General features: G+C 45.8%; 1 protein-coding gene across 1 annotated transcript in view; it reads left to right on the top strand.

Annotated features, from left to right (window-relative positions):
- The window catches only part of PITPNC1 (phosphatidylinositol transfer protein cytoplasmic 1), a 284,015-nt gene that overhangs the window by 64,877 nt on the left and 191,749 nt on the right, over positions 1 to 27,389 (top strand). The window lies entirely within an intron of this gene.

Raw genomic sequence — 27,389 nt, 5'->3', positions numbered from 1 at the left:
AGGCATACAAAGGATGGTAATGCAGAACTATGGTGCATAATAGCACCCTCTATAGGCCCCCCTGATTTCAGATAAAGTTTCTTGGCTAATTTCACATGCTTGCTTACCATTTACTACTTTATTTTATTTTATTTATTTTTGGGGGGTTTGGGCCACACCCAGTGGTGCTTAGGGCTTACTCCTGGATCTCTGCTCAGAAATCACTCCTAGCAGGCTCAGGAGACCTTTTGGGATGCTGGAGATCAAACCTGGGTCTGCTGCAAGCAAGGCAAATGCCCTGCCCACTGTGCTATCCCTTTAACCCCACATTTACCACTTTAAACTTTCTCAAGTGTGCATTTTAGTGGCATTAAGTAATTTCCCCTGTTGTGCAAAGCATCTTTGCTCTGTGTTTCGAAGATTTTTTTTTTTGCATCATCCTAAATAGAACTCTGAGGGCTGGAGAGATGGGACAGAAAGTAGGATCCTATCACTGTACTTTCCTTGCATGCAATCAACCTTAGTTCAGACCCTGGCATCCTATAGTGTCCCCTGAATACTGCTAGGACTAATTCCTGAGTGCAGAGCCAGGAGTAGCCCCTGAGCATTGCCAGGTGTGGCCTCAAAAGAAACAAACAAAAGCCCAGACACCCTAAACAGAACTCTGATCCCATCTATTACTTCCCCCTCCTTTGGTCCCTAGTATCCACCATCCTTTCTTGGAGGTTATTATTTAGTTCTTCCAATGAGAGGAGATACATGATGTCCACTTATCCATGTTGGTCTTATTTCACATGCTGAGAATGTTTTTCTGCTTTGTAGTTTTCACCAGAACCTCGTTCCTTATTCAGGCTCAGTAATATTATTCTATTGTACGTGGTCAAACATTTCTTTTTATTTTGTTGTTTTGATTTTTTGGTTCTATGCACTGCTGGGGGATCAAACCTGGGTTAACCTTGTGTAGGGCAAAGAGCCTTAAACCCTGTATTATTTCCCCGGCCCCTAATTTTCCTTTGTTTATATTTTGTTTGTTGGTTTGTTTTCAGGCCACATGAGGCTATGCTCAGGGCTTATTCTTCCCCCTGCACTCAGGAATCACTGCTGGCAGGATTCAGGAGACATTATGGAGTACTGGGGATTGAACCTGGGTCAGTTGTATGCAAGGCAAGTTCCCCAACAATAGTTTCTGTTGTACTAGCTTTCTGGCCCCAAGTTAAAACAAATTTACTCCTGATTATGTGCTCAGAAATTACTCCTGGCTCAGGGGAACATATGGGATGCAAGGGATTGAATCCAGGTCCATCCTGGTTCATAAGTGTGCTAGGCAAACTGCCTACCACTGTGCTATCACTCTGGCTCCAAATTTAAATTTTTTAATGTGAGCCATGTGGAAGTCTTTCCTTCAAGTTTTCTTTCTTCTTCTTTTTTTTTTTTTTTTTAGTTCTTTTTGGGCCACACCCATTTGATGCTCAGGGGTTACTCCTGCCTAAGCGCTTAGAAATTGCCCCTGGCTTGGGGGTATCATATGGGACGCCAGGGGATCGAACCACGGTCCTTCCTCAGCTAGCTTTTGCCAGGCAGACACCTTATCTCTAGTGCCACCTTTCCGGCCCCATCCTTCAAGTTTTCTACTGTTTTGATTTCCCCCCTTGGGGGACTATAGAATTTTTGTTTTGTTTTGTTTTTGTTTTTGGGCCACACCCGGCGGTGCTCAGGGGTTACTTCTGGCTGTCTGCTCAGAAATAGCTCCTGGCAGGCAGGAGGGGAGGGGACGACCATATGGGACACCAGGATTCGAACCAACCACCTTTGGTCCTGGATCGGCTGCTTGCAAGGCGAACATCGCTGTGCTATTTCTCCAGGCCCGGGGGACTATAGAATTTGTGGTGTCAAGAATGTTGAGAATATTTGATGAAGGAGCTTGCATCTAAGATCTACAGATAAGGAGATTGGGAAGTGGATTTAGACCAAGAGAGAGGTGGGTGAATCACTAGGGGAGCAGACCACATTTGGGGGTCTGGGGGTGGTAGGGCCTGTGGAATGAAGGGTTCATGGTCATGCTTCATGTTTTCTTACTCAAAGGGCTAGAAATAGATGTGAGTAGGGTGAAAGGTTCTCAGTGGAGACGAATCTCTTATACCCCAATTTCCTTATCCCTGGAATTATTTAAAAAATTGTTCTTTTTTTGTTGTGTTTTTTTTTTTTGTTTTTGTTTTTGGTTTTATTTTTTTGCTATTTGGGCCACACCCTGCGACACCCAGGGGTTACTCCTGGCTATGCACTCAGAAATCGCTTTAGACTTGGGAGTCCATATGGGACGCTGGGGATCGAACCAGGTTCGTCCTGGATAGGCCGTGTGCAAGGCAAATGACCTACTGCTGTGCTACTGCTCCGGCCCCTAAAAATTTTTGGTTTTGAGTCACATCCAGTGGTATTCAGGGCTTAGTCTTAGCTCTGCACTCAAGGATCACTCCTGATAAGACTCAGGGACCATACGGTGTGATGGGGATCAAACCCAGGTTGGCTGTGTGCAAGGCAAATACTCTCCCTGATGTACTATCACTGCAGTATCTGGACCTGGTTTCTGTGCATTATCTTCAGTTTTACCATCAAAGAAAGAAAAGATTCTTCTCTCTTCTAAAATATTAGAATACAACTTAGCTCCTGGGTTGCCTCAGGATACAGGAGATTGTGTGTGATAGGAATATCCAAGCACTGGTACTACCTGCAGCACAATTTTTAAATAGTCAACATTTCTCTGGTGCATTATTTTCCCATTTCTACCAACAGAGGATTTAATGAGCTTGTCGGAGTGGAAGAAGAGCAGGTGGAATTTGGGCCTCCTGGCATTGAACCTGTTGCTCCTTTGTCTAATTTTTTTTAATATCTTGCTGATAATATTTATATGAATATTGTTGGTTACTCAACAGAAGGGGAGTCTACTATTTGGAGACTTGGGAAAATTCAGGAAGTAAGGTGTCTGGGTAGCTATGTTACCCAGGAGGGTAGAATGAGGTGCATTTTGGGGTGGAGGAGATGCTGAGAGCCATAGACAGAATCTTACTCTTCACTGGAGAAATCATATAAAAATGCTCAGATTAAGGACCAGAATAGCAGGTAGGACATTTGCCTTGCATGGGTCTGACCTGGGATGGATCCTAGGCATCCATATGCTCACTTGAGCCTACCAGGAGTAATTACTGAGCATGCCTGAGTGTGGCCCAAAATCCAACACAAAACAAAACAATTGCTTAGATTAGCATCAGGAATGTTTCCCACCCCCCCAATGCCTGCACTTACCTCGGTGGATTCTGTTAGCATCTGTAGGTTCTGTAGCATTTTATCTGTTCTGTTTGTTTGTTTGTTTGTTTGGTTGGTTTGGGGTCACACCCAGCAATGCTCCGGGGTTACTCCTGGCTCCCCACTCAGAAATCACTCCTGGCAGGTTCAGGGAATAATATGGGATGCCAGGATTCAAATACCATCCTTCTGCATGCAAGGCAAACACCCTATTTCCATGCTATCTCTCCGGCCCCTCATCTGTTCTGTTTTATTCTGTTCAGCACTCTGCCCCCAGCCTGGAGTTGGGGCCCCTGTTTGAGCCTCATCATTGACATGCTTGTTTTGTAATTTCTAACAATTTCTAAAATCTGTTGACAGACACATAGACAACGAGAACAGCACTAGAGGAAAAGGTACTTTTATAATATCTTCCCAGACAGGACTGTGAAGACTGTCTTTTTAAATCTTGACCTATAACTCGTGGTCTCTGAGTTTATATGGATCTCAGCTTACTGTAGTGGCTTCAGTCATCATCTTTTGGGGGGCCACATTCGGTGGGGTTCAGGTGTTGCTCCTGGCTCTGTGCCAGGGGACACCCTTGGCAGTGCTGGAGAAACTGATTATATGTGGTGGCAGGATTGAACCCGGGTCAGCCCCCTGCAAGGTCAGCATCTTAGTAGTCCTTGTGCGACCTCTCAGACCCATTTCATCTCACTGTTATGCTTCCACAAGTCTCAACTTCAAGCTCTGAAGTTGGAACTTCACTCCTTCCAATGTTGAAGGTGAGATATTCGTACCTAAAGATCTTCCAAATTCAAATTAAACTAAAACAAGTTTTAAACTAAAACAGCTCCTGTCCCCAAACCTCCCTCTGCTTCTTGGAGCTCTTGACATTCTGTTTTGTTCAGGACTATCCCTGGCCAGACTCAGGGGCTGCTACTAATTCTATGTTCAGGTCATTCTTGGTCGTGCTGGAGGGACCTTGAGGTGCCTTGATGGTGTCAAAGGGAGGCATAAACTTGCATCTTCTGCATGCAAAGCTCCAAACCTCTGTGCTATCATCTCTCTAAAGTGTTTGTTCCTTTTTGGAGTGTTTATCTCCTTCATGGGCAGCATGAGAAACAAAGTTGGTTCTAGCTCCAGATTTTCCATCTGACAACTTCCTACATTGCTCTACCCTGCTCCTAGCTTCTGGTTTTGCACTTTCCATACATTGCCTCCAACCTTCTAGGACTCAGACATTCCTTTTTTTGGGGGTGAGGGTAACACCCAGTGGCTCTTAGGGGTTACTCCTGGCTCTGTGCTCAGAAATTGCTCCTGGCAGGCTCAGGGACCCTATGGCATGCTGAAGATCAACCTGGGTCGGCCACGTGCAAGGCAAACGTCTTACCATTGTGGTATCACTCTGGCCCCTACTCACTCACTCCTTAAACTGGTTTCTCACCCCCTAGAATTGCAGTAGGGACTTTTCAGTTAGCTGCTCCTTTGTTCCTACAGTTTTGTATCTAACCATTTTACTAAGAGAGAATTTGCATTCATCACTCCACTCTCTTCTGGATATTAATGCTTTTTAAAAATCCCATAGTCACTTGCAGTTGGGGGCTATTTGGAAAATTCTACTCTGATCATTTGTGTATAAGTCATTGTGGACCTATGTTTCCATTCCTCTGGGGTATAATCTCAGGATTAGAACATCTGAGTCATATGTCTACATGATATATGGTTAAATTTTGTTTGTGTTTTTTTGTTTATTTGTTTGAGGGTCACACTTGGCAGCTACTCAGAGGTTACTCTTGGCTCTGTGCTCAAAAATTATGCCTGGCAGGCTTGGGGGACCATCTGAGGTGCCAGGGGTGAAACCCAGGTCTGCTGTGTGTAAGGCAAACACCCTCCCTGCTGTGCTATCATGCTGGCCACTCTGGTTAACTTTTGAAGAAACAGCATGCTTTTTCATAAGTGATGTTTGCTTTTTGATATTTTCTAAAATATCAATTTTGGCCTCTCCACATCCTTGGCAATACTCGATAGGATCTGACCTTTCCATTCTAGCTATTCTAATGGGTGTGTGTTGGTATCTCACTCTGGTTTGATTTTCTATTTCCTGTCTTTTAAAACCGCCTTCTATCATAGGGTGGGGTGGAGTTTCATTGAAATGTAGTTTCTGAGTCAGGAACTGCTCTCAGGCTCCTCTGTCTAGCACAGGTGACTAGTAAAAAGATTGTTGAATAGACGCACAAACTAATTGTCTGGTTTGCCTAGAACAAAGAGCCAGCTTTCCGTTATTTTTGGTCTTAGAAAGCACTGCTGAAATAACTTCAGAATTGGCATCAGAATCCAAGTTTTTCCATTGAACTGTTTTGTTGCCAGCGTTTCTAATAAACTGGTTAGAACCAAGTTTGACTTTTTTTTGGGGGGGAGGCACACCCAGCGACGCTCAGGGGTTACTCCTGGCTCTCTGCTCAGAAATCATTCCTGGCAGGCTCAGGGGACCATATGGGATGCCGAGGATCAAACCAAAGTGTGTCTTGAGTCGGCTGTTTGCAAGGCAAACACCATACATACCGCCGTGCTATTGCTCTAGCTTCAAATTTGACTTTTCTTTGCTTCCTCTTTTGGGAAGCGATGGATCCAAAAGCAGAGCCAGAGCAGAAGGCAGACAGACACTTGGCCTCTTAATGAGGAAGTGATTGTGGGGGGTGTGTGGCCGCAGGCCCCTGGGCTTGGTGATTATGGCCTGACTCCAGGGAAGAGTCAGTCACTTCTGTCAGTTGGCCTATCGCCCCTCTTCCTGCACTTATTCTCAGCTCATTTTAGCTGGGATCTGCAGACATTTCTTGCAAAGGGTCAGGTAGCAAAGATTTTAGGCTTTGTTATTGTATGGGGACAACACCCAGTTCTGGAATCTATTTCTGATGTAGGTCCAGGGCTGGGGTTTGCTCCCTGCTATGCACAGGGGCCCATGTGGCCAGGAATCAAATAAAAAAACTCCAGCAAAACACTGGCTCAAACCCTTTGAGCCAAGAAAGAACTTTAGGGACATGAGACATTGATAACATTTACAGCATCATAATGCCAGATAGTACAGTGGGTCAGTTATTTGCCATGCATGTGGCCTGCCCAGGTTTTTATCCCTGGCATCCCACATTGGTTCCCTGTACACTGCTAGAGAAAGTCCTGTTAGGTGTGACTTAAAAATAAACACACAGGGGCCGGAGAGATAGCATGGAGGTAAGGCGTTTGCCTCTCATGCAGGAGGTCATCGGTTCGAATCCCGGCGTCCCATATATGGTCCTCCCGTGCCTGCCAGGAGCAATTTCTGAGCCTGGAGCCAGGAATAACCCCTGAGCACTGCCGGGTGTGACCCAAAAACCACAAAAAAAAAAAAATAAATAAACACACAGGGGCCAGATTGATAGCACAGCGGCAGGGCATTTGCCTTGCATGCGGCCGACTCTGGACAGACCCAGGTTCGATCCCTGGCACCTCATATGGCCCCCTAAGCCTACCAGGAGTACGCACAGAACCAGGAGTAACTCCTGAGTAACCGAGTATGGCCCCAAAATTAACCAACCAACCAACCAACCAAACAGAAAAATCAAAAACAAATACACAAGGCCAGAACCATAACACAGTGGGGAAGGGTGCTTGCCTTGCATGTGGCTTTCCTGAGTTCAATCCCTTGGCATCCTTTATAGTCCTCTGAGTACCACCAGGACTGATTACTGAGCACAGAGCCAGGAGTAAGTTCTGAGCATTGCCTAGTACAACCCCAAAATATGCAAATAATAACAACAACAAACACAAAAGCCAAAACAATAAAGCAAAAAGCTTAATACAAAGATTAGGCATGGCATGGCATAACATTGGAAAATTATACTACCAGGAATAATTTCTGAGCACAGAGCCAGGAGTAACCCCTGAGCACCACTGGGTGAGGCCCAAAGACCAAAATAAAATAAAATGCAAGTCTATAAGAGAGCAGGGCAAACTCAGAGTTGCCACTGAGCTTTTACTGGGTTCCCCCTCTGACCCCTAAGGTGCTATTTTACCTGGCACTCTTAGATATTTGCAGTGGGAGTTGCCTTCATCTTAGCCTAACCCGCTGCCATCTTGAAGCTCATGAGAAGCTGTGCGCCTGCTTCCCAATTCAATCCTGTACGTCACCCCTTCCATTTCCAGGCACTACCCCTCATGTAATCTGTCAATGCACCCATTATTAGAAAAGCCAAGTGTTTGCAGTCACGTTGTTGACACTGTGTCCATCTTGCAGGGCCTTCTTGCAGGGATTTGGAAAGAAAGCTTCCTTTCTTTTCCAACCCATGCTAAGTAACTTCATTGGTAAATCCAGGAAGAGCGGTAAGATTTTGCAGATGGATCTGACACTTCAAGAACAATGCCTTGACTTTATTAGGACGATTTCTTTGCCTGCACAGGCCTTAGCGACAGAGCACCTCTGTATTCCTCCTTTCTTTCTCCCCTCTTTCCCACCATCCTTCTCAATTTGTACTCTGTCAGCTGGACAGAAAAGAGAGGTTAGAGTGATGTATGGGGATAATCCACTGTGCGCTACTAAAAAGATAAACTTAAATGAAGTGATTTATTACCTATGGCAGGTATTTTGCACCCAGAATTGTCAAAGTGAGTGTGCATTGATTTCCCATACCTGCCCTGGTGCCTGTGGGATTGCCAACAATATAAGAGAATGTGGGGAATTCTTCCACCATGGCTTCTCAGCTCCAGAGTTGAGTCTTTATTTGTGCTGGTGATACCCAGAATTCTTTGTTGTTGTTTTTGTTGTTGTTGTTGTTGAATACCTGGAGTGTTCAGGGCTTACTGCTGGCTCTGCACTCAGCAGGGTCACTCCTGGTGGTTCTGGGGCTTGAATCTGGGTTCCATGCATGCAAGACAAGCGCCTTATTTATTGTACTATCTCTGTGATGCCCAGGACCTAGAATTCTTTATCTTTTTCTTTTTGGGCCACATCTGGCAGTGCTTAGGGGTTACTCCTGACTGCTTTCAGAAATTGCTCTTGGCAGGCTCAGAGGACCATATGGGATGCCGGGAATTGAACCCAGGTCTGTCCTTGGGTTGGGTGAATGTGCTATCGCTCTGGCCTCCAGATCTTGAATTCTTCACTTTCCTTGTTTTAAACTCTGCGTGAAAAAAAACATTCTTCCAGTGCATTGATTTACTCAAACTAGAAATGAGATAGACTCTTCTTGCTTGAGTCAAATAGATAATAATGGGTTCCCTTAGAAGGAAGAAGATGAGAAAGGGGACTACTGCAGGACTTTGGTTTTATTGGCGATGTGGGAGATTGATAGAGCTATACATCCGAAACTGACTCACCAGCATTGCAAACATGAGGTCTAAATTGCAATCTGACCCAGGACAGACCCAGGTTCAATCCTGGTTCTCTTCCAGGAGAAATTACTTTTTTTAAAATTTTTTTTATTTTGGGCCACACCCAGCAGTACTCAGGGGTTACTCCTGGCTCTCTTCTCAGAAATTGCTCCCGGCAGGCACTGGGGACCATATGGGATGCTGGGATTCAAACCACTATTGGTCAAACTTTGTTTGCTCAGGGATTACTCCTGATGGACTCTGGAGATCATATGTTAGAGCGGGGATTGAACCCAGGTTAGCTGCATACAAAGCAACCACCCTACCCACTGTGCTATCATCACTCTGACCCCAACAATTGTTCAAAGTGGTAGGTACAATTTGTAATGTGCCAGTCAGGGTGGCAGGGAGGGAGGGAAATGAGGATGATGGGGTGTGGGAGCACTGGTGGTGGGAGCTGACACTGGTGGTGGAATTGTTGTTGAAATATATGCTTAAAACTCAACTATCAATAACTTTGTAAATCATGGTTCTTTAATAAAATTAAAAAATGTAATTTTCAGAGCTGGAGAGATAGCATGGAGGTAGGGCATTTGCCTCGCATGCAGAAGGATGGTGGTTCGAATCCCGGCATCCCATATGATCCCCGAGCCTGCCAGGAGCGATTTCTGTGCTCAGAGCCAGGAGTAATCCCTGAACACAGCCAGGTGTGGCCCAAAACCAAAAACAAACAAAAAAGGGGTCCCTACAAAGAGGATGGGAATATATAATTTAGGACAGAAACTAAATCGAGTCTGTTTTATAGCAGATGAAAGATAAGGGGTAAGTGGTAGGAAGCAGTGAAATAGAAGGTTCTCCATTCATTTAGGGAGGCCACATGCATATCTCACAGGACACGCCTTTCCTGTTTTCTCCAATCCATCCCATTGTATTGGACAGTGATGAAGTCAAACCTTTCCAGCTCTCAAAATGCAACTTTGGGAAACAAGATCTGGGTCATGGAGCCATAGGTTAACCCCCAAATTGCTGGATTATTATTTTTCTTTTTTGGCTTTGTTTTTGGAGTCCCATCCAGTGGTGCTCAGGACTTACTCCTGGCTCTGTGTCCAGGGGTCACACCTGGTGAGGCTTAGGGGAATCCTATACAGTACCCAAAATTAAACCTGGCTTAGTAATGTGCAGTCCAGGCCTTAGCCCCTGTTCTTTTGTTTGTTTGTTTGTTTGTTTGTTCAGGGACTACATCCAGCAGCACTCAGGGGTTACTCCTGGCTCTGCACTCAGAAATTGCTCCTGGGGCTAGAGAGATATTACATTGGAAGGGCGTCTGCCTTGCGAGCAGCCAACCTAGGACCAATAGTGGTTTGAATCCCAGCATCCCATATGGTCCCCAGTGCCTGCCAGGAGCAATTTCTGAGAAGAGAGCCAGGAGTAACCAACCTCTTAGTACTGCTGGGTGTGGCCCAAAATAAAAAAAAAATTTTTTTTAAAGTAATTGCTCCTGGAAGAGAACCAGGATTGAACCTGGGTCTGTCCTGGGTCAGTAGCATGCAAGGCAAATGCCCTATCGCCATGCTATAGCTCTGGCCCCTGTTAACGCTGTGTTCTATGTCTTTACTTCCATGCCCAGATATTGGGGATGTTGTCTGACAGTCTTAGTATTTGGAGCTGGTGATTCAGCACTGTAATTTATAGACTCTGAAGGAATGTGAAGTCTGCTGGGCTTGGTAAATGACTGGTGCTATGACAGAACCATCACATCACCAGCCAGATGCACAGCCAGCAGGGCACTGGGCTCTGGATTTTCTGCCCATTTCTGCCCCTGCCCTTGGGCTCCTCACCCCTGACGTTCATTCCTTAGTTCAGTCCTTTGATCTGGAAGGAAATTCTGTTTATCCTAGTCTGGGCTGAGTGAGTGTAGCTACAATTTTGCATTCTTTCTTCTTTTTGTTCTTTCAGTTCTGTTTAAAGTCCAGTGATCTGGACAAGAAGACCACAGGGCAGGCACTTTTCCAAATTCGTAATGTACAAGAATAAAAAGACTGCTTTTGTGCAAGTGAAATGGAGCCAAATAAATAATTTGCATGAAATAATATTTACTAATCGGAACTTTCAGGGTTGACCACTGAATAATTATAGACAAATACATGGATAATATATAAACACATATATAATATGCTGATAATTCTTAGCATCTGTAGTTTTTTTGGTTTGTTGTTTTTTTTGGCTACCTCCTGGTGGTGCTCAGAGGCTACTTCTGACTGTGCCCAGGAATCGCCATGCTTAGAGGACCATATGGGATGTCAAGGATTGAACCTGGGTTTGCTGTATGCAAGGCAAATGCCTTACCTGCTATCCTAGAGCTCCAGCCCCAGCATCTATAATATTTTTGTGTTGGGGCCCACCTGATGGTGCTCAAAGGTAATTCCTGGCAATACTTCTGGGACCACATGTTGTCAGGGATTAAATTCAAGGCACTAGCATGCCAAGTACACAGTCTAGTCCTTTGAGCTATCTTTCAGCCATACTGCTAATTTCTAAAGCCATAAACATCCTGTGGCATCAAAGGACTTAGAAGGGGCCAGAGAGATTAGTCGGGGGTAAAGTAATTGATTTGCACATGGCCGGCCCTGTTTCTACCCTTGGCATCCCATATAGTTCCTTGAGTACCACCAGGAGTGATCCCTAAAATCAATAAAAATCTGGAGTAAGCTGTGAGCACCACTGGATTTGGCCTTACCACCACCCCCCTAAATGAACTTAGACATAACTTTGCCCAGCAAATCACATTTTATAATAGCTGAATCAAGTTGAGTACTAATGGTATTTCTTATTTTCCTCTTTGTTTTCTTTGATGGTCAGGTAATGGAAATGGAAAGCTTAATTTCAGACACTTCCCTTTTTCTACTTAGTTGCAATACCAATTAATCATTATTTTCCTAATTGAGTTTGTGGAACATAGTGCCCTAAGATGCATTTATGGCGATACTGATTCAGCTCTCTGTGAACCCAAACAACCAATTTTTACAAGTGAGGCAAGATGTTGCTGCCTGGCTGTAATGATTTTCACTTCACACAGTGCAGGGGAGGTCCGAGGCCGCAAATTCAGCTTCCAGAACTTCTTCACTTGGGGTTCAGAGAACAGCAATAATATCAGGAGATGCCACTTGAGTGTGTAAGATGGTGGGGGGAAAAATGAAAAGATATTTGATGTGTTCCTAGGAAAGAAAAAAAAAAAAACGGATCGGCCCATATTATGTTCATTTCTTCCCTGTGTTCCTTAGCGGCCTGATTATTCATCTGGCTGAGATGTAAGATCTTTTCAGCTTCTAACATAATAGTTATTCATAAAGGCATTTAGGCTGATGGCTTTCTCAGAATGTCCTGCTGTTCAGGATGGACTTCATCTATATTTCAACGAATTTCTAGATGGGGGAAACAGAACATTTTTCCTTTGATTAATTCATTGGGTTTTGAGTCCTCAAGGACTCATGGGTGAGCCCCCAAATGAAGGCAGTAAAGGAAGAATGGCAGATTGGAATGGAATCATGGAACCGGCCCCATAAAAACCTTTGAACGCCGTCCTGAATTCAACCTCTGAAAGGCAGTGGACAAGGCAGAGATTTATGGACACGAATTAAAACAGCTCATTTAAAATTGTACTGAAGCCCAGTTTTGTGTTGAATGAACTTCCCAGGCTGTTTCTGAACATGCTCCTAAGACTCTCTAGTGTGAAAGCTGCTTTGCTCAATAATCAGGCACTTGAACTATTAAGTTAGAGGGCCAGAGAGATAGTCTAAGAGGTAAGGCTTGCATGCCACTGGTTCGAATCCCTTGTCCCTAGGATCCCCAGAGCACTGTCAGGGGTCATTCCAGAGCACAGAGCCAGGAATAGCTGTTGAGCACCCATGCATATAGTACCTCAACAAACAAACCAAACAATAACAAACCTTACTAGCAAGTTAGCACTTTTGAGTCCCAGAGGGCTGGGCTTATTGCTGTGAGCAAATTCTCCAGGCTTTTAAAGTTTTGTTTTGCTGCACGTATGGTCTGGGGGTGGGACTTTGTGGGGTTGCTTCTTAGAGGAGGGGGGGAAGGTCAGAGTGAGTGTAAAGGAGTTGCTCACCGATAATGAGGAAAGAACTTGCCTTGAAAAGTCCTGAGCAAGAGAGACAGTCTGGGCCTGATGGCTCACCTCATCAGAGAATCAGGCCTTTATCTTTCCTAATCTTTTTCTTTTCTGTCCTGTAGACAATATTGGATGGTCAATAAATGATGTGTGAGGTGTGACCTGCCATGTTGAGTCTTCCCCCAGTGTGGTTTTAGGGGAACCTGAGACAATCAAAACCAGCCTTTGGTTGTAGCTTCTTTTAAGGGCGTGCTTTCGTCACCCTGTATGGCAGAACCCCATCTCCTGATACCCTTTTTCCAATCTGCATAAGACAGAAGTGAAAAATGTGTCTGGTTTTGGGGGGTGTGAGAAGTACTCACTCCCCAGAACCGGAAGTGCTTGCTGTCCAGCAATGGCCCCTGAACCGGAAGTCCTCCTGAGATCTGCCAGGTGTACTCCAAACCTTCACTTCCAGGGTCTCAGGCCTACTTCCTTAGAAATCCAGGGAATCTCCTACAATTACACAGCATGGGATTGGGGGTGAGGGGAGTGGGGGATGCAGTTGAGTTTAGACAAGTTGGGGTGTGGATTTTGTTGGGAGCTAGCTAGTCTCTCCTTCCCCAGGTGAGCCATCAACCAGTTGGGGTCTTGAAAGGCAGGTCCAGCTTCCCAGATAAAGGGTTCTCATTGATTCAAGACAGTGTTGCCCAAAGGGGGCATATGCCCAGCCCCTCACCCCTGTTTCTAGCGCATGCTCAGAGCCACCACTGCCTGAAAGTGTCACTCAGACACTCCCAGATGGGCTGAGAACAGTACCAGGTGTTGGTGTTATCTTCTTTGTCCTTTATTGTCTTTTCTTATTTTTTTTCTGTTGTTTTGTGCTTCTGGGGCTCCTCTGTGAAGTTCAGGAGATAACAAGATAATAAGATGGAACAGGGGTGGGTGTGGGGCTCCAACTGAACATAGGAAGGAAGAGAGGGTCTCTATGTCTTCTGGTGTCCTGGCTGGGATCAAGAGAGCAGTGGGTGGTGAGCTGGTACAAGAAGAGCCATGAGAAATGCATTCCACCAGATCTGTCGTGTGTGTGTGTGTGTGTGTGTGTGTGTGTGTGTGTGTGTGTGTGTGTGTGTGTGTGAGGGGGGGGGGGAAGCACTCTACACCTGGCAGGACTTGGGTTATTCCTGGTTCTATGCTCAGGAGTCAATCCTGGCAGACTCGAGGGACCGTGTAGGATACTGGGGATAAAACTCAGTCACTAATGTGCAAAGCAAACACCCTAACCACTGTGCTTTTACTCTGGCCCCCTAATATGTCTTTCCAACCATTTTGCACCACAATCACAATCAGAATCTTCTAAGTGTTCCCACCTTTCTTTTTTCTCTCTTTTTTTTTTTTTCTTTTTTGCTTTTGGGGCCACACCAGGTGATGCTCAGGAGTTACTCCTGGCTATGCATGCATTCAGAAATCGATTCTGGCTTGGGAACGCTGGGGGATCAAACCACGGTCCTTCCTAGGTTAGTGCGTGCCACTGCTCTGCCACCCCCCCACCCCCATTAATTCAAGTAATAACCTGGCCTTGTTGTGCCACGGGCCACTGGATTCCTCCTTGAATTTTGGCATCCGTACACTGAGAAGGTTACAGGGCCTTCCATGAAGATTTTTTTTCACCCTTTCAGAATTCCTGTTTCTTTTCTGCTATTAGATCAGGAGAGGGAGGCGGGCACAGCTGACAGGTTTCAGTCCTTCCTTTGTCATCTTCATACTGACCCGCAGCCACCGGGGTATTAACTTAATGGAAGTTGTCATGATGGCTCTTAAGTGGTGGTGCCTGCTGATTGAATGGCTGCAGGAAAATTCCGAGTGTTGGAACCAAGCTCTGCTCTCCTGCTAAACCAATACGTCCATTGAGGGATCTAATGGGTTTGACTTGCCTGCAGCCAGAGCAGACTTGCTCAACGAATTATTGTCATTCTGGGTAAATGGCAGGTGCTGCGTCTTGGAAAAAATTAAAAAAAAAAAAAAAAAAAAAAAAAAAAAAAAAAGCAAAGGTTCTTGTCAGCCAGATGGAGGTGTGGGTTATATTTGGGTCTGTGGCGAAGCATCTCTAAGACCTAACAATCAAACCCTGAAGAGGGCTCAGTTGTTTTCAAGAAAAGGGTTAACTGTGTCTTTTTAACTCCTGCCAAGAGTGATCCCTGATTACCACCAAGTATGGCTCAAGAAACAAACAAACAAACAAAAAACAAAACTTAAAACAACCCACTAAGAAAAAGCTGTTTTAGGAACTGGAGAGATAGCACAGCGGTAAGGCCTTTGCCTTGCAAGTGGCCAACCCAGGACTAACTCAGGTTAGATTCCGGGCATCTCATATGGTCCCCTGAGACTGCCAGGAGTGATTTCTGAGTGAAGAACTAGGAGTAACCTCTGAGTACAGCCAGCCCCCCAATAAAAGGCATTTTAGAGTTCTTTGTGCATTGGGTGGTATTGGGCTGCAGTTAGGATTTGACCATGTCTCTTCCCTCTTGGACCCACCCCTGGGCAGAGTCGGGAGCAGAGGAGAGAGTGAGGAACCCGGGAGACGTCACCCCAGCCAGGAGGCCAGAGATGGAATCCAGGAGAATGCCTAGCATCCTTGCTGCAGCCCCAAAACTCAGACCAGGCTCCAGTAGGGCCAGCTGGGTCTCTGGGGCTCTTCCTGTGTCTGGCTGCTTCTGTTACAAGAGGGAGAAGGTTGTTTTTCCCATCCAGAGGCAGGTAGGTCCTTCCTACTCCCTGGCCTGTTGGGGGACAGGAGGTGCAGTTTCATCTTCCACCCATATCGCCTCTCCCTAGGACTTTTGCAAATTGTCCCCTTCTGCTCCGACTCCTCTCTCAGCTCCCTTGTCTAGGGGCCAAAAGAATCCCAAAATAACAGCACAAAAGACACTAGGAGGAAGGAGGGTCCCAAAGATGAGGGTCCCAAAGCTCTTGAGGTTCAAGAGAATCAGAGCAGAGCGGCAACACAAGAGAGAGACTTAACAGTCCCTCACCCTGGAAGAGGATGAGGGACGTGTGTGTGTGTGTGTGTGTGTGTGTGTGTGTGTGTGTGTATGTGTGTGTGTTCATTTATGTTTCAGCCTGCACCACATGGTCTCTGAGCTTTAGAGGGACCTTTCCTCCAGCACTGAGCTACTAGGAATCTCTTCTGCCCCAGATTCTCTGAGAATGGGCCAAACTACCCTCAAAATATATCAACTTAAAAAAAAAAATATATATATATATCAACTTAGTTAAATAGAATTTGTGTAGACTAGAATTCATCAATGATTTAGTTTTCTTTTTTGGGGTGGGGCACACCCAGCGGTGTTTAGGGGTTACTCTTTGCTCTGTGCTCAGAAATCGCTCGTGGCAGACTCGGAGGACCATATGGGATCCCGGAGATTGAACTCAGGACTGTCCCAGGTCGGCAAATGCCCTACTGCTGTGCCATCACTCAGTTCCCTGGTTTTAATTTTTTTTTGGAGAGAGCACACCTGGCAGAACTCTGGATTTACTCATAGCTTTATGATAAGAGTTCACTCTTGGGAGGACCTTCAGGGGTGCCAAGGATTGAACACAGGTTGGCCGTATACAAGGCAAGTGATGTATCTATCTGCCATAGTAGCATTCTGGTGCCTTGCACCATCAGCTGTTTTTATTTAAAAACAAAGATGTTTTGGGGCTGGAGCGGTGGCGCAAGTGGTAAGGCATCTGCCTTGCCCGTGCTAGCCTAGGACGGACCTCAGGTCCATTCCCCTGGCATCCCATATGGTCCCTCAAGCCAGGAGCGATTTTTGAGTGCAGAGCCAGGAGTAACCCCTTGGTGTCACCAGGTGTGGCCAAAAAAACCAAAACCAAACAAACAAAACAAAACAAAGAAGTTTAGGTTTGGGGCCCAAGGAAGTGACTCAGGGATAAATCCCATAATTCTCTGGGTGAGGCTGTCAGTTTGATCCTCAGAACTGTCCCTTCATTGCTGGGTGTGATCTCTGGGAGCAAGGCAGTTCTCAGCAAGTGGATCCCCATGACACAAAGCCAACATCCTGAAACCACAAGCACAAAATTCAGATTCACAAAAGTCACAAAGGTTAGAACATCTCTCTCCGACTTCCCCTCACGTGATTAAGACACCTTCCCCGGGACACACAGACATGAGCTATTAACTGAGCTCCAGTATCTGTCACATTCCACCATATGCTTCACCCAATATTTCCACCTTTGCTGTCTCAGGATCCAATCAAGAGAGATTGTTGACTTGGGGAGGGGGCACATCAGACAGTGTACAGGCATTACTCTTGATTTCTGCTCAGAAATTACTCCAAACAGGCTTAGGGGATCATATGGGATGGTGGGATTCAAACCCTAGTTGGCCATATGCAAGGCATAAATGTCCGTCCCTCTGTGCTATCGATTCAGCCCCTTTTTGGCGGGGGATGGGGGTCAAACTCGGCAGCACTTAGGAGTTTCTCCTGGCTCTGTGCTCAGAAGTTGCTCCTGGCAGGCTCAGGGACCCATATGGGATGCCTGAAATTGAACCGGGGGTCTGTCCTATGTTGACTGAGTGCAAGGCAAATGTCCTACCGCTGTGCTGTCACTCCAACCCCTCAGTAGGGCATTTTTGTAGAATATCCTCAGTTGAGCATTGATGTTTTTTGATCGCGAGACAGCAGTTTGGACCTGGGGGAAGAGTGATGGCCTATAGGAGATGTTCCCCTTATCATATCCCATCTAGGGGAGTTGTGATGTCCACATGACTTTGTACAGGAGTGTTAACCTTGATCCCATGATGAGGTGTTGCTTATTTGGGGTCCCTCCCTGTAATTCCGTTGTAGAGGGGAGTCATTGAATCCAGGCAGCATTCAAGAAGAGGGAAAAGAAATGTGACTTGCCAGAGGGAGGAGTATCAAAGAACACGGGAGTGTGCTAAAAACCATTGCTGTAACTCACGGGGAAAGGCAAGCCTGCTGCCAACAGTCCCCTTTGTCCTTTAAGAACCTGAATTGGGCCTTAGTGGCCTGGAATTTGTCTCCAGTCATCATTACTGTCACTATATTTTACCTGTGCCTTCTATGCTTGTGACTTGGAATTCTTCTGGAAAGAAGGTTCGCCTCTTTTCTATGCATTATTTATCCAATCATGTGTTGTGCCAGTTCAGAAAGAATCATAGGTCTTGGGGTCGGAGCGATAGCACAGCAGGGAGAGCATTTGCCTTGCACGTAGCCGACCCAGGTTCAATCCCCAGCATCCCATTTGGTTCCCCCAAACCTTCAAGGAGTAATTTCTAAGTGCAGATCCTGAGCACTGCTCAGGTGTGTGCTCCAAACTCCCCAAAAAAGAGAGAAAAGTATTATAGGTCTTTATTTTATTCTCTGCATGACAGGCATTTTTATTTTTGTTTGTTTGTTTTGTTTTTAGGGGGTCACACCTGGCAGTGCTCAGGGGTTACTCTTGGCTCTATGCTCAGAAATCGCTCCTGGCAGGCTCGGGGACCATATGGGATGTGGGATTTAAACCACCAACCTTCTGCATGCAAGGCAAATGCCCTACATCCATGCTATCTCTCCGGCCCCAATGACAGGCATTTTTAGTTATTGGGTAGGGGTTGCATTTTTTTTTTGGCGACACCCAGCAGTGCTCAGGGTTTACTCCTGGCTCTGTACTCAAGAATCACTCTTGGTGGTGCTTGGGGACCGTATGAGATTCTGGGATAGAATTCAGGTCAGCCACATGCAAGCGTCCTACTCACGGCACTATTACTCCAGCCTCATGACAAGTATTTTGGGGGGGGGAGTCACACTGGGCGGTGCTCAGGTGTTACTTCTAGCTATGCACTCAGAAATCATCCCTGGCTTGGGGGACCATATGGGACGCTGGGGGATCGAACCAATGTCCGTCCTAAGTCAGCCGCGTGTAAGGCAAACACCCTACCGCTGTGCCACCGCTCCGGCCCATGACAGGCATTTTTAATAGAGAAAAAAACCCAGCCTCTCTAAGTTTGAAGCTGGTGTGAGGAAGATGTGTGTGTCTGTGGGTTAGGGATGTGAACCATGGCTGAAGATCAGTTTTCATTAAGGCCATTGAGAATGAGATCCAGCAAGGGATGATCTTGACCCAAAGCAGGAACTACATAGTTCTGGCCATTTGCAGGGCTTCTCCCCAGCTACCTCTGAGAAACCAAGTCTCTCAGACAGAGCCAAACTGCACCACCAAGTTCCAGAACCCAGTGTTGTCCAGTGGATGAGGGAGTCTTTGTTTTCGCAGGAAAGGAAGGGAGCTAGCAGCATGCTTTGCACATAACCAACCCAATAAGAAGCTATGGGGCGATCTGGTCCACAGAGGGTCTTTGGTGCTCGAATGTGGAGTTGTGTTTCTAGTCTCACCTCCTGGCGGAGGCTGTTTTGCTTTCTCTGTGGTTTCTGTGTGGGCTGTGAGAAGCAAGGTGGTAGTTATGTCAGTTGGGGACACATACAGAAGCGTTTCTCACAGGTCTGTTGCTCAAAGCCCATTTGTTCCGAGTCAGCATGGCCCCTACCTGGAAGTCTGGTTGCTGGCAAAGCCCTCTGCTAAGAAAGGAATGCTCAGCACTCCTTTTTTCCACTCACATTTTAGTGTTCAAAGAAGATTTGCTTCTTGCCCTGTTTTCCTGCCACTTTTGGTCGGTGTGGAACAAGAGTCAGCATTTCAGACTTACCAAACAGGACCTAAATGAAGGAACTAGAGCCCCAAGCTGCCAAAACCTTCCACAACCACTGATGCCACCTGTTGGTGGTTGGCAGAACTGATGCCCTTTGGAGTTTTGTTTATTGTAGAGAAAATTGAGTGTTGGCTGCCCAGTTCCTTCCTTTGCACCTGGGCACTGGGGTGGTGGGCAGGGGAGGCACCGGGGGTAGGGGAATGTAGTTTTGCTTGCTTTGGTGAGGTTGCATCAGGCATGGATTGGGGCTGGGGAGATAGTTGAAATATTTATTTATTTATTTATTTATTTATTTATTTATTTATTTATTTATTTATTTATTTGGTTTTTGGGTCACACCCGGCGATGCTCAGGGGTTACTCCTGGCTCAGAAATCGCTCTGGCAGGCCCGGGGAACCATATGGGATGCTGGGATTTAAACCACCCTCAGTCCAAGATCAACTGCCTGCAAGGCAAACTCCCTACTGCTGTGCTATCTCTCCAACCCTGAGTTGAAATCTTTTTGGGGGCCCGGAGAGATAGCACAGCAGCGTTTGCCTTGCAAGCAGCCGATCCAGGACCAAAGGTGGTTGGTTTGAATCCCGGTGTCCCATATGGTCCCCCGTGCCTGCCAAGAGCTATTTCTGAGCAGACAGCCAGGAGTAACCCCTGAGCACCGCCAGGTGTGACCAAAAACCAAAAAAAAAAAAAGAAATCTTTTTTGGAGGATTTTTCAAGATTCTGGTTGGGGATGCCAATGGGATCTAAAATCCACATGTAAGTCAGTTGTTGTTGAAGGTAGAACCCCAGTGCACTGGATTTGGGGGTACTGACAGAGGAGAGGGCTTTCATCTTGGTGAACTACAATTAGCCAGTCCACTGTGAACTCTAATCAAAGAAACTGGCACTGCTCTCTGTGAAATAACCATATTATATATATATATATATATATATTTTTTTTTTTTGTTGTTGTTGTTGTTGTTGTTGAGCTGCTCCTGACTCTACTCAAGGAATCAGGCAGTGCTGGGGATCAAACTGTCACCACCTGTTTTCAGCCCACTGGGCTGTTTCTCCAGCCCTAACTACTATATTTCTCAGCCTGTGGAGCACTTTCAAATACTGTAAAACTGTCTTGATACCTCATTTATCTCCACCAGCATAGCTGCTTGTGGTTCCAAAGCTGAGATTCCTAGAGATAAAGCTGCCTAGGCCCACCTGGCTAGTAGCTCTTTTTTGCCTTTTTTTTTTTTTTTTTTTTTTTTTTTTTTGTATTTTTTGGGTCACACTCAGAGGCGCTCAGGAGTTACTCCTGGATCTGCCCTCAGAAATTGCTCCTGGCAGGCTCGGGGTGACCATATAGGACGCCAGGATTTGAACCACTGTTCGTCCTGGATTGGCTGCATGCAAGGCAAAAGCCTAACTGCTGTGCTATCCTCTGGCGCCTGGCTAGCTTCTGAGTATCAGCAGAATGGTCCTCATCCCTGACTGGACACACATATAAACATTTCCTCCCCTCTCATCTCCTCTCTTCTCCCTTCTCCTCTCCTCTCCCCTCACCTTCTCTCCTCTTCCCTTCTCTCCTCTCTTCTCCTCACCCCTCTTCTCCTCCCTCCCCTCCTCTCCTCTCCTCCCTCCTCTCCTGTTCCCCTATTCTCTCCTCCCCTCCTCTCCTCCCCTTCTCTCCCCTTCTCTCCTCTTCCCTCCTTTCCCCTCCTCTCCCTCCTCTTCTCCCCTTCCCACCTCTCCCCTCCCCTCCTCTCCTGTTCCTATTCTCTCCTCCTCTCCTCTCCTTTGCTCTACTCCCCTTCTCTCCTCTCTCCTCTTCTCCTCTCCTCCCTCCTCTCCTGTTCCCCTAGTCTCTCTTCCCCTCCTCTCCTTTCTACTTCTCTCCTCTCCTCTCCTCTCCTCCCTCACAATGTTCAGGGAACCATATATGATACCAGGGATTGAACCCAGGTCGGCCATGCGCAAGGCAAACCACTTCTCCATTGTACAGAGGTTTTGGCTTCTGTTCCTTTGAATTCCAAGCACTGGCTTGTTCTTTGAGATATTTGTCAGTGACGAAGCCTGCTTTTGAGTAAAGGCATTTTCTTCTGCCACGTACCCTTTTATTTCAGTGATTTGCCTCAGTCTTCACCCCCTCCTTAATTAATACTGTTTATGCTTGCTGATGAATAATTCAGAGTCATACAAGCAACAGATGTCAGAGGATTCAAAATGACTTTGCTTGAATTATTTATTCTTTCCCCAAAAGTAACAGGTTTGTTGAACAAGTAATTGGCAACACAGATGTAGATTAAGGTTTGTCAGCAGGAAAGCAGGGGACCAACCACTTTCCCTCCGAAGCCGCTTCCCAGCGGGGCTGTGGGCTATCTGCAGTTTGCTTGGCCCTGGGGTGGAAGGAGTCAGTGAAGCATCCTAGATGCTGACTGGGGAGCTGGAATTCCACTTGGTCTTTCTTGGTGACCATGGATATGGAAACATTGATGGGAATCCATCCAAATACATAATAAATGAGCACAGCCTTGCAAATACCTGACATGATTCAATGCAAGTACTAGAAAGACGAACATCTGTGTCTGCAAAGATAATTATTAAAAATAGACACCAAGATGGGCCAGAGCGATAGCAAAAAGGTAAGGCATTTGCTTTGCACACGGCCAACACAGGACAGATTCTGGTTTGAATCCCAGCATCCCATATGGTCCCCCAAGCCTGTCAGGAGCGATTTCTGAGCACAGAGCCAGGAGTAACCCCTGAGCACCGTTGGATGTGACCCCCCCCAAGAAACAACAACAACAACAACAAAAAAGAATAGATACCAAGAAAGAAATAAAATACATCTGACAGATCTGGTAGAGTTTATGTTCTCTGCAATATTACTTATAACCCAATTCTTTACCTTTTTGGTGTTTAGACCACACTGGCCTCAGTAATTGTGTTTGTGTGTGTGTGTGTGGGGGGGTCATGTCTGAGGTTTTTAAGGGATTCTGTGGTGCTAGGGGTCAAATTTGGCCTTCTTGTATGCAAAAATGATGTGTTTTAGCAATTTGAACCTTTCTCCCTGGCACCCAACTTTTTTTTTGCTTCTTTGTTTTAGAGCCACACTTGGCAATTCTCAGGGCTTTCTTCCAACTCTGTGCTCGGGGATCACTCCTGGCTATGTTCAAGGGATCATATAAGGTACTTGGAGGATCCAGCCCAGGTCAGCTGTGTGCAAGGCAAGCTCTTTACTGACTGTAGTCTTCCACCCTTTGCCCCTCAAATGTATAACCCAACTTAATTTTTAAAGGGAAAAGAATCTAAAAATGAAAGATGAGTTTAATAAAGTCTGACAAATGGAAGCCATAGACGATCCCATAGCCATTCATATGACATATGTTTTTTTAAATTTCAAAGACTGTCAAGACAGTAAGTCAACATTGGTATTAAGTGAGAGAGGCTCTAAGTCCGCATGATTTCATTTCAGTAGAAAAATTTGTTGATGTGGTTTCAGAGAAAAGTCGAGAAAGAACTTCCCCCAGATTGCCTTAGCGATTTATTACTAGTTATTTGGATTTAGTAGCATCGAAGCGACTACTTCTGCTTCTGCCTTGCAAGAGACCAGACTGCTGATGAGAGATTCACCCATAGGAAGAGTTCAAGAAATAACCATGGCTGAGCTTTCAATCCTTGCTAAATATATTACCTGTATGATAGGAGGGAAAAAAAAAACCCGAATCACTTAAAATTGGTTTAAATGGATAGAGTTTTGGATTAGGTATTTCTGGGAAGTAGTTCCTTCAAGAGTTAAGCACATAGGAGGAGGTTTAAGAGGTGGATACTACTTTTAGGGGATTTACAGTTCCATAGAGAAATCAAACTCGTAGCAATTCCCAGCCATATTCTGAACCAACAGTGGCTAGATAAGCCTGAGGTGTAGACTGGCCAGGATCGGAAGCAAGACTTAGGGGAATTGAAGAGCTACTGATCGATTTTCACTGAGCCATCAGGATTGCCTGGATCTCTGGGAGTTGAGCTCTTTGTGTTTGGTGACATTTTTCTGGATGGCATCACTTCCTTGTACACCGAGGAATGGAATCAAAATTTCCTCCTGATCAAGCAAAAAGTTAAGACTCTTACTGATTGGCAGCGAACTTGCTTATTCTAAGTTTTGTGGCTTTTGCTTGTTTGTTTTGGGGTCATATTCAACAACACTCAGGGGTGACTCCTAGCTCTGCACTCAGAAATCACTCTTGGCAGGCTTGGGGGACCATATGAGATGCTGGGGATCAAACCTGGGCTGGTTGCATTCAGGGCAAGCGCCCTACCCACTATGAAATTGTTTGAATCACCATAAATATGGCTTTAAAATGTTAAAATATGGAACTGGACAGATCAGCAGGTAGGACACTTGCTTAGCACATGAATGACCTTGGTTTTATCCTTGGCATTCCAATATGGTCCCCTAAGCACTGTGTGTGTGACCCTAAATAAGCCCCAATTTTGTTTTAATATGGTGATCTTGTATTGGGTCTTTTTGGATCCATTTAGGTGTCAGAGCAGAGGCACCCGAAAGAGAAAGAACTTTCCCCTTTCTCTTATATAAAAATCTTTGTTTTCCATAGAAATGTAGTAATCATTGGATGGTTCCGCTCTATCATGGTAAGACTCCAATTGTGCAAGCCTTTTGCCTGCCATTAGCATTTTGTTTCTCTTTGTTGGGAATGGGGATGAGCCATACGCTGCAGTGCTTAAGGGCTATTCCTGATTTTATGCTTGACAGTGCTCAGGGTTCTAGCTGGATAGGTGAGAGCATCCCAGTTCTGTCTTCAGGGTTTTCAAGTCAACAGCGTTTGACTCAGTTGTAGTGAAAATAAAGGCATTTAGATTTGAGACATAAACCACTGGACAAGTTGTATATAGCGGTCTTCAAATATAGGATCTAATTATGTAGATTTCCCTCCACCAAGTGGTCTTTTTAAAACATTCTGGAGGTCAAGGAGAGAACTCAACATGTTGGAGTACATACTTTGCTTCTTGGAGACCTGGGTTGACCTCTGGCATCATATATTCCCTCCCCCAGAAGCGTCCCTGAGCACAGAGCTGGGAGTGACCCATGAATACAGAGCTGGGAGAGCCCCTGAGCCACCACCAGGTGTGGTACCAAAATAAAAGCATGAAATCAAAACAGGCTGGAACCCAGATGCCTGTGATTTAATATTTTTCTCATAATCCAAGAGCAACCAAAAAATGTCTCAAGGGAGCAGAGGAGGAACTATTCGTGCTTTCATGGCTCTTTTTTTCCTAGTGAAATTCAGGTTGTGAAGAACTCCAGAGACCCCCCCAAAGGAATTATTGCAAATGAAGCCCAGATTGGAAAACTGCTATTTTCCAAATGTGCTGATTCTGGAAATTCTAGAAAGAACAACTAAGCCAGCTGGGAAGAACTTCGAAAACATTCAGTATGGAGTTTATTAAAAATGGCCTTTATTTTGCAAGCTTGGAGGCAGGAAGGTCTGGTCCCAGCTTGCCTTGCAGTATGGAAGGAAGGACCCCAGGGAGAAAGAGCAGTGCAGAGGGTAACCCTTTCATGACGGACCTGGCCTGACCTGTGGCAGCACTGGGCCGTGGGGTACGCTATGGGAAGTGGGTATCCCGGCAGGTCTTGTTGCAGAGGTAATGAGAACCGCCTCTGAGTTCATCTGAGTAAGAGCTCGTGGTCAGAAGAGAGTAGAGGTTGACCTGCAGCCAATTCACTAAGGAAGTTTCACAGCTTAGTCATCTCTGAGTAAAGAATATCAGGCTTCCTTTTATTGGCTTTGGGGTCACAGGAGGATGTGCGAAGGGCTTACTCCTGCCTCTGTGTTCAGGGCTCACTCCTTTTCTCTTTCTTTCTTTTTTTTTGGGGGGGGGGTACTTTTGGGTCACATCAGCCATGCTCAAGGGTTACTCCTGGCTCTGCACTCAGAAATTACTCCTGGTAGGCTTGGGCGACCACATGAGATGCAGGGATTCGAACCACCGTCCATTCTGGCTTTGCTGCGAGCAAGGCAAACATCCTACCTCTGTGCTATAGATCTGGCCCAGAGCTCACTCCTGGTGAGGTTTAGTGGACCCTCTGAGGTACTGAGGATCAAACCCAGGGAGACTGCATGCAAGGCAAGCACCTTCCCTGTTGTATTCTCTCTGGCCCCAAACTTTCTTTTTTCTTTAAATGCTTCCTCTGAGTGCCAAGAGATGAAATCTCATAGTGCCAATATAAAACATTTCCTTCAGGGGCTGGAACAATAATTTACCATAGGGAAGGCTTTTGACTTCCAGACCACTGTCTGCCTCTCCTCATCCTGTATGGTCCCCTGAGCTCTGCAGGAGTAATTTTGAATGCAAAACCAGAAGTAACTCCTGAGAACCATCAAGTGTGGCCCCTAAACCAAAAAACAAACTAAATAAAGCAAAACAAAACAAATCAGAACCCTATTTTCTTCATCTAAGAAATTGGTCAAAGAGCTGAAAAGCAATCCCATCTTTTTCAAAAAGAGTTTTTCTGGTAGAGTTTGCCTTGTATGTGGCCAACCCAGATTCAATCCCTGACATCCCATACAGTCCCCCAAGCACTACCAGGAGTAATTCCTGAGTACAGAGCCAGGAGTAACCCTGAATACTGCTGGGTGTGACCCCAAAACAAAACCCTCTTTTTTTTCTTCCTCCACAACCCCTTCCCTTTAAAAATAATCAATTTAAGATGAAGAACCCCCCCCCCCCCCCAAGGCTGTGGTTCTGGTTTGATCCTTACAAATGCTTTTGGGAGCTGTTTTGCAACCTCTGATTTTTGTTTTTTGTTTTTGTTTTTTGTTTGTTTTTGTTTTGGTGTCCCACCCAGCTGTGCTCAGGGGTTACTCCTGGCTCTGCGCTCAGAAATTGCTCCTGGCAGGCTCGGAGGACCATATGGGATGCCAGGATTCGAACCACCGTCCATCCTGTGCTATCTCTCTGGCCCCACAACCTTTGTTTTTATTGGTCTTTAAGATAATAAATAAATCCATCCCTACTCACCTAAGTAAGAGTAAAAACTGGAAAGTTTCTGGGAACATGCCCAGAGCTTGAATTGGTGGGTAGCCTTGGAAGAAGAGGTAGCCCATAGATTTTAGTGTTCCAGAACAAACACCCATCTGTTGGCAAGTGAAGAACAGTAGGTTATCGTGAAGTTCACGTTGTTGCTTGTCAGATGTCACCCTCAAGGGTTACTTCTGGCTCCGCACTCAGAAGTTGCTCCTGGCAGGCTTGGGGAACTATTTGGGATGCCCGAGATCGAACTGGAGTCCAGCCAGAATTGGCCACATGCAAGGCAAATACCCTGCCACTGTGCTATCTCTCCAGCCCAGTCACCCTTCTTTCTTCCTCCCAGTGACACATCTCTTCATCTTGCCTGTGACAAGGATGTGGTACCCAGCTCAGAAAGGCGTTGTCCGAGTGCCCATGTGACAGTTAATTTTCACCCTCTAGCCTAATTAGCTGTCTGTTGAGCTTGAGTTTACTTAAAGTCCAATAGTTTCCAAATTCAAGACAAGCTTCTCTCCTAAGGTTTTGTTATTCAAAATTTGGACCCTTCTGATTTGAGAGCAAAGAAAGTGCCTGCACTCCAGTCACCTCCTAAGCTTTGGTCTGGAGTCAGTGTTTCATTCCAAATGACTGTTTGCAACAAGTTCCTTAATCAGCTTTTACTTTGCCAGTTAATCTGGACTAGTAAAAGGATTAACCCTAAGCCTAAGAGTCAGGTGGTAAGGCACTTAGTTTGTATGTGGGTTGCTTTGACAGACCCTAGTTTGTTCTGCATAGCAGTTAACTGCCTGGGGTCACACTCCTGAGTACAGATTAGGAGTAGCCTCTGACCACTGTTGGATGTGAATCCCCCCAAAAAAAGAAACTCGTGGGCATGTAAGAATAAGGAAATTTGGGGCTGGAGAGATAGCATGGAGGTAAAGCATTTGCCTTGCATGCAGAAGG

Source organism: Suncus etruscus, chromosome 1 (assembly GCF_024139225.1).
Source record: "Suncus etruscus isolate mSunEtr1 chromosome 1, mSunEtr1.pri.cur, whole genome shotgun sequence".
In the NCBI taxonomy this organism is placed as follows: Eukaryota; Metazoa; Chordata; class Mammalia; order Eulipotyphla; family Soricidae; genus Suncus; species Suncus etruscus.
Note: the sequence above shows the minus strand (reverse complement) of the source record. Positions and strands in the feature narration are given on the sequence as shown.